This window comes from Coptis chinensis, chromosome 8, assembly GCF_015680905.1.
Source record: "Coptis chinensis isolate HL-2020 chromosome 8, ASM1568090v1, whole genome shotgun sequence".
NCBI lineage: Eukaryota > Viridiplantae > Streptophyta > Magnoliopsida > Ranunculales > Ranunculaceae > Coptis > Coptis chinensis.
This window is the reverse complement of record NC_141463.1, coordinates 1,401,237-1,408,252: the sequence shown is the minus strand read 5'-3', so window position 1 is coordinate 1,408,252 and position 7,016 is coordinate 1,401,237. Positions and strand designations below refer to the sequence as shown.

The 7,016-nt window shown below is 34.1% G+C and overlaps 1 long non-coding RNA gene across 1 annotated transcript; it reads left to right on the top strand.

Annotated features, from left to right (window-relative positions):
• Positions 1–6,243: 6,243 nt before the first annotated feature.
• LOC147479224 (uncharacterized) lies at positions 6,244–7,016 on the top strand. Its single transcript, XR_015207007.1, has 3 exons — positions 6,244–6,284; positions 6,441–6,473; positions 6,626–7,016. It is a non-coding gene; the product is annotated as an uncharacterized LOC147479224 (long non-coding RNA).

Here is a 7,016-nt window from a genome sequence, read left to right as displayed (position 1 = left end):
CCATGCAAAGATCGACAAAAAAAACTAGGAAATAGGCTAGTGAGAAATGGGGTGGAAAACCCTGGTGTGCTAGTTGCCCGTGGTTGGTGGAGGTTCTAATGTTACGGGTCTATTCCATGAGTTTGTTGATGACAGTGATGTGAGGTTGATCAGGTGGGAGGCTGCACCGGTTATGGCGTAGATAGTGGTAGGCATGCTCCCCGAATTAGTGCTTCACATTCAAAGAAACTATGTAGTATTTTAATGTCATGATTTTGGGGCCAACTCGGTCTCCTTATGAAGGTATAACTATTTCGCTTTCAGATTCGTTAATTTTTTCTTTGTTTTGTGGTGTAAGCTTAGAACTAGCTTGTTAGTTATTCTAATAAGAAGTAATATTTGGGGTTGGAAAAAGTAATTGAATTGAAGTATAAATGTATTAGCGCGTCATGGATTATGAATGAATATTCACTTGTACAATAAATGATGAATATTTGGGAAATTACATTGTTATATGAATTGCATTTATGTATGTCAAGTAAGAGGTTCTATGGGTTTGATACTTTATTAATGTTATAATTGATGTAGTGTTATTTTTTCTTGACTTAGTCCAATCATTAGACTTCTTAGATGAAAATAATGTTCGGGTAATGATGTCTTTTGAGATATTATGATCTGATTTAGATAGAACTGGAACTGTGAGGATAGAGGATGGTCCACTTTATCACCCCTATAGTAATGGTAAGGGGATTTACAGTGTATTAGTTTATACAGGCTATAATATTATGGGCAAATTCTAAATTGCTAACTCTCATTTCTTTATTCCCCATCTGTATGGAGACGTCATACATTGTGCAATTTTTTTAAGATGGGGGTTATACCAGGATCCCTGATAAGAGCCCAAAACTGTAGTTTTAACCCCTTAATAATCATACTGTTAGACCAATTATGTGAATAATAAGTAAGAGTTAATACTGATTACGTGTTTTATGCATTTCGCGCTTCAAAGTCCATTATGCTAAATGTGCCACTTTTAGCGAGATAAAGGAGCAAAAGTCGCAGAACTTCCTAATGCCATATCTTTGGACTCAGACCTCGGATTGAGGCCTACCTTATATGTCAAAACGACCGGCTCGAAAAGAGCTTTGCAATGGTCCAAGCCTTGACCCAATCAGAGGAGCAGAAGTGGACGAAAAGTCTGTGGAAGCTAACTGCAGCTGAAGAGGCCTTTTGATCGAAAGTATTGGGTTTTGGGCCCGATTCTCCGCCCAACCCATGGCTCCAAGCCCATGCACGAATTTTGGATCTGGATGTATAAAAACAAAAGCTTAGCTCTTTGTTAATGGTAGCTAGTTAGACCTAAATTAAGATATAGAATTATAGATCTAGTTTTATTAATTAAATTAAGTTTTAGTTCCATTTAAATTCTTGTTTTAGATTAAATCTCTGAATCATTGTTCTTGATTGATTAGATAAATAAAGTAGTATTTTTATCAAGTTCGAATTTGTCATTTCCATTTTAGATCTAAATTCAATTCTTGTCATTGTTTTATTCCAGCCATTAAATTAGATTCATTATTGCTAAATTAAGTAATTCTCAATTTCTCACATTATGTTTAGTTTAGATTCAATGGTAAATGTTAGATTGATGACTCAAGGCTAAACCTCCATTAGAGGGGTTGATGAAGCCTTGATGAAACCTTAGTTGTTTAGTATAGAAACGTTGTAGCATCTATTCCACTCTAGAAGGTCGTTTTAGAATGAGAATGGGTGGGCGACCTCACATGCTAGTTAGTACTTGGTAGAAATGCCATGAACACTAGGGATTAGACTCGGAATTCTTGCCGTGAGAACGTGAGAATTGAGATACAACATTCTACGCTAGGTTGTTAAGTTGGATTCGAGGTGGATTCAATTCCCCTCTAATCTCTTTATCTAGAGTCAACAATAGTATTTCCATAGCATTTGTAGTTAATTTCTAGTAATCATCTTAATTAAGTACCGTAGTATAATATTTCGTAAAGCTCTCATTGACTTAAGAGTGACTAGTTAGACTTAGAAAACAATCCATGCTAGGGAACTAGGAGTGGAACGAACTTCGTACTCCATTTAGTGCAATTCGCATTGAGAGTAGAAGCTTTGATAATAGACACGTAAAAGATTAGTTCTAGTTTACTTACGTTTTGGATTCGTAGTTCATTTCGTAGGTAAACTATACATTAGAGTTATCAATCCCTGAGTGCATCTTATACAGATTTTCCGTCTGATTATTTGACACTAAAAAGAATTTGACGTCACTCTGACATGCTAACTTTGAACACCCAAAAAATATTCTAAGGAGGCGTGTGCTAAGATGGACTAGAAGGTGCATATTAACTTATTAAGTATTAACGTGTTGTCTTTTTTTGTGATTTGCATAGTTCTCGGCATACTCGTTCACATTTGTGAGTTAATGCACTAGGCCACTAGCTGCTTTAATGTGTTTGTATTGTCAATAGCTAGCCACTTTATGTAGGGTCCCTCTCGATTAAATCGTTGAAGTTTCTTGACTCACATGTATAAAACTTCCAAGGATTGTAGTTGTGCATGCCTAAGCTATCTAATGTATAGTTATAAAACATTATACCGAAGCCCGATTGCTTTAGTCGTGATCACATGATAGTTATAGATTATTTGCAAAATCTTAATGTTTAGACTTGAAATAGCCACTTAAATTTATTTTTTACATGTCAAGTCCATCTGTGGTCATTGTTAGCCAATATCGTAATTGTTTAGGATTAGACTATGTACTTGGGCATAGTATAATTTTCTATGGGAATGTATAAGTTACTTCCTTGTAGTATGTATTCGTCAATCTGGCTTGCATTTTACTGTAGTTTTTTTCTGCTTAAAGAACTCTTTTATCTAGCTGATGATTTTTGCACACCCTATAAAATTCCTATATATGAGTTTCAGGTGTCCTTTCAACTCACACCAGAGAGTTCCAAAAATGGAGTGGCACGACGAGACCATTATAGTGATTGAAACAAGACAAAGGGGGTGTTTATTTGTGATTGGTTTCAAAGGGAAGAATTCAAGGTAATATAGCTTACTAGTTAAAGAATCCTTTGTCTTTTGTGTGGTATAACTCTGATGAATTTATGCATCTTTGAGATTCTTATCATTTTATGACAAGTCTTTATTGCCGTCAAATGTAGTAAGAGTACAAAGCTTTGTAAGCAAATCCCAAGCAAGGTCAGGCATAGACACATACGTTATGTTTCATTCTGCTTGCACTAGTACAAACATATAGTCCCTCTGGAAGAAGGTGGAATGCATACTTTACATATATTATCTGGGGATTTTCTTTAGTACAAGTAGGTCAACCTGCTTCAAACTTTCTTTTGTTCCCGACCTGCTTTTTTAGGGTTATGTTGGGTACATTGGCTTGTTAGTACACGCTTGTTGCAAGAGAATTTTTTTTGGGTAGTCCTAGGTTTGTAGAAGGGTGCTTTTGTTTCTAAAAGTATTTTAAGGCCTTCTAGAATAGCTTGGTAAATTAATCTTTTCACATTTTCAAGTTCTTTCTTAGCTTGATAGATTATTTTGTTGTCGTTGTGTGTGCGGTGTGTAGAGTATCAATTCGATGAAGGAAGGAAAAGCTAGAAGACCAAAAAAAAAAAAAAAAACATGCTTTCCAATCTAATGATCATCATTGCTATTTGTGTAAGGTATTATCCGGGTTCTATATCTTTGGAAATCATATTTATGCATATCATGCCATCATTAACCTTCATCAAATGTTGCATTTTCTTTGTAAACTTGCTTATATATGTTGAAATTTTAAGTGTTCAATGGTTTCTCTTGAATGTAATAATTTTAGAGTCCCGATGATACCCATCATAGTGTCATGTTATTGAATGGTGGTGTTGTTTGAACCTTTTAATGTTTCTCACGGTAGAGGATTTTTTTTTTGTATTTGCATGTAAAGCTTTGAAGAGAACAAAGTCTTTGCTAATTTTAACTGAATCTCATTATTCCGTCGAATTATCTTCCCAAATTAACTGAAATTTTGGGAAGATAATCATTATAGTGAGTGTTTCATAACCACAAAAAATTAGGTTTGAATTCATTTTGTAGGTGAACTTTTACGTTAGATTTTATTTTAAGTTAACTTAAGTAGTTACTTTTTTTTATATATATATATATATATATATATATATATGAGAGAGAGAGAGAGAGAGAGATAGAGAGAGAGAGAGAGAGAGAGAGAGAGAGAGAGTAGAGAGAGAGAGAGAGAGAGAGAGAGAGAGAGAGAGAGAGAGAGAGAGAGAGAGAGAGAGTATGTAAAACTCTAGATGGGATTGTTTATTTATTTATATCCAACTTTTTTATATTTAGTAATAGAGTTTAAAAAAAATTGGAGTCTTTGTGAGGGTATAGTTATAATATATATCTAAGGATAAAGATAAATATTTGTTTCCTATTTTATCTCATATTTTTTCTTAATTAGCCTTGACACGTGGACACTTTAGAAACGCTTCCTCAATTGAAGAGGGTAGAGCTATAATATATATACTAGCTTTCGAACCCGTCTTACGAACGGGTACCGTTATATTAAATTATTCTAAAAAATATTTGAACTATGTCGATAGATCCACTTATGAGATATGAATATTACATTGGTCACTTATCCAAATTTCTTACAACATGAAAATCACACTCCAGAAAATAATGATAATAATAACGCACTTTTATAAAAACCCTTCGAGTTCTTTTTGTTGTTTAATAATAAAAGTTTGATAAAAATTTTGTGAGAATGCCCAATGAGGCGAAATTCATATTGAATATGCTTGAATAGCAAGTCATTCCCAATCATATACTTGTTGAGACATTTCCACTACACATAAAACAACAATGTTTTGAGGTTAGTTCAATGCATTAGCATTTAATTTTTGATTTTCCGTTAAATATTTTTTGAGATCAGTTCATTGTATTTGTATCAAGTTTTTGATTTTCTGTTAATTCATCTTTGAGGTTAGTTCAATGCAATTACATCCAGTTTCTGATTTCCCATTTTTCAATTTTTGTTAATTATTTTTTGAGGTTAGTTCTATGAATTTGCACTTAGTTTTGGATTGCGTATTAATAACTCTATGAGGTTAGATCAATGCATTTGCATCTAGTTTCTTATTTCAAGTTAATTATCATTTGAGTTTAATTAGTTCAATGCATTTGCATCCAGTTTTCGATTTTCCGTTAATTATTTTTTAGGTTAGTTTAATGCATTTGCATCTAGTTTTCGATTTTCAGTTAATTATTCTTTGATGTTAGTTTGATGTATTCGCATCCAGTTTTCGATTACACCTAAATGATTCTTTGAGATTAGTTTCATGCATTGGCATCTTGTTTCTGATTTGTCGTTAATTATTCCTTGAGGTTAGTTCCATTCATTTGCATTTAGTTTCTGATTTCCTGTTAATTATTCTTTAAAGTTATTTCCTTGCAGTTGCATCCAGTTTTCAATTTTTCGTTAATTATTCTTTGAGGTTAGTTTGATACAATTGCATCCACTTTCCGATTTTTTGTTAATTTTTCTTTGGGGTTAATTTGATGCAGTTTCATGTTGTTTCCGATTACCCGTTAATTATTCTTTGAGGTTAGTTTGATGCATTTGTAAATTCCTCTGAGCAGGTAAATTCGTCTACCTACGCATTTATTTTGGCTCTATATTGTTATTTTTTGATTTTGTGATTTTGTGACTCTTTGATTTTGTGATTTTCTTCGCTATCTGGATCAATTACTTGATTTTATTTATTTTTTTGTTCTTTTTTGACTTGTGTCGGGTGATCATTGGCAATAGCAAAGGAAACAGTGCCCATCTAGGAATGGGAACGAATATGTACCCTTCATCTGCTCTACTAGGTCGAACAAGGATGAATCAATTGCAGCCTTGCCTATTGATGATCTAATAGAGAAAGTGATGGTTTTGCTGGTGTCTTCCCTGGTATGGTTCACTATCATCGTATAAGGTGTCAAATTGTCTTATGGGGCTTAAAGTTTGTCTCATTGCGTTTTATTGTTTTAGAGCACAAATATGAGATTGTGAAACGCTTGCAAGCGAGGAAACATATATGTGGAATGATCGGTGATGGAGTGAATGATGCTCCCCGCCCTTAAGAAGGCTAACATTGGAATAGCAATCAATTCGATTCAACCGACGCTTTCGTAGTGCTTCGACATTGTCCCGACGAACCGGCCTAAGTGTCATCATCGGTGTTGTATTGACCATGAGAGCAATCTTTCGGAGGATGAAAAACTATACGGTGATTTTTTATTTTGTTCATGGTCTAGTATGGATTAGCTATACTTTACATTTATCCTTTAACTGCAATTTGATTGCCGTTTTTTATAGTAAATGAAATGAAAACTAGATCATGTTTTGTGTTTTCTTTTCTTGATAACGTTTTTGGTGGTTGCAGATATATGCAGTTTCCATCACAATTCATATTGTGGTAAGCTTCCTAGTAGTCTTAAGGTTATTCACTTGCATCATTTGAGTACTATAATATGGAAAAAGAGTAGGCATACTAGATAGGAGTCTTTTTAGATTTATATCATCAAGTTGTACAGTTCTTGCCTTCTCACCATGATTTTCATTTGACAGTTTGGTTTCATGTTGCTCGCTCTTCTGTGGAAGTTTGATTTTCCACCTTTCATGGTGCTCATCATTGCAATCCTGTGTCATGTGTTGAAGATTGAGCATTGCCAGATGGATTGAAGAAATGGCATATTAGGCAAGGCTCAACAGGAAAGGCGATTTCTAGTCAATTTACTTTCATTCATAAGAAATTATGTTTCCTTCCATGATCAGTAGGTAGATTTCTATTAGAGGCATATCAAATACCTCTCCCAGGAGACGTTACTAGTAATCTTGTGATAGTCAAGTGATCTAGTGGCCCATGTCAGAGATCCAAGCTGGTTAGACATTCAATGGTGGCGTTACTATGTGCTTTAGAGCTGACCAGTCCTAATTTTGAATTTCAGCAGGTTGCTAA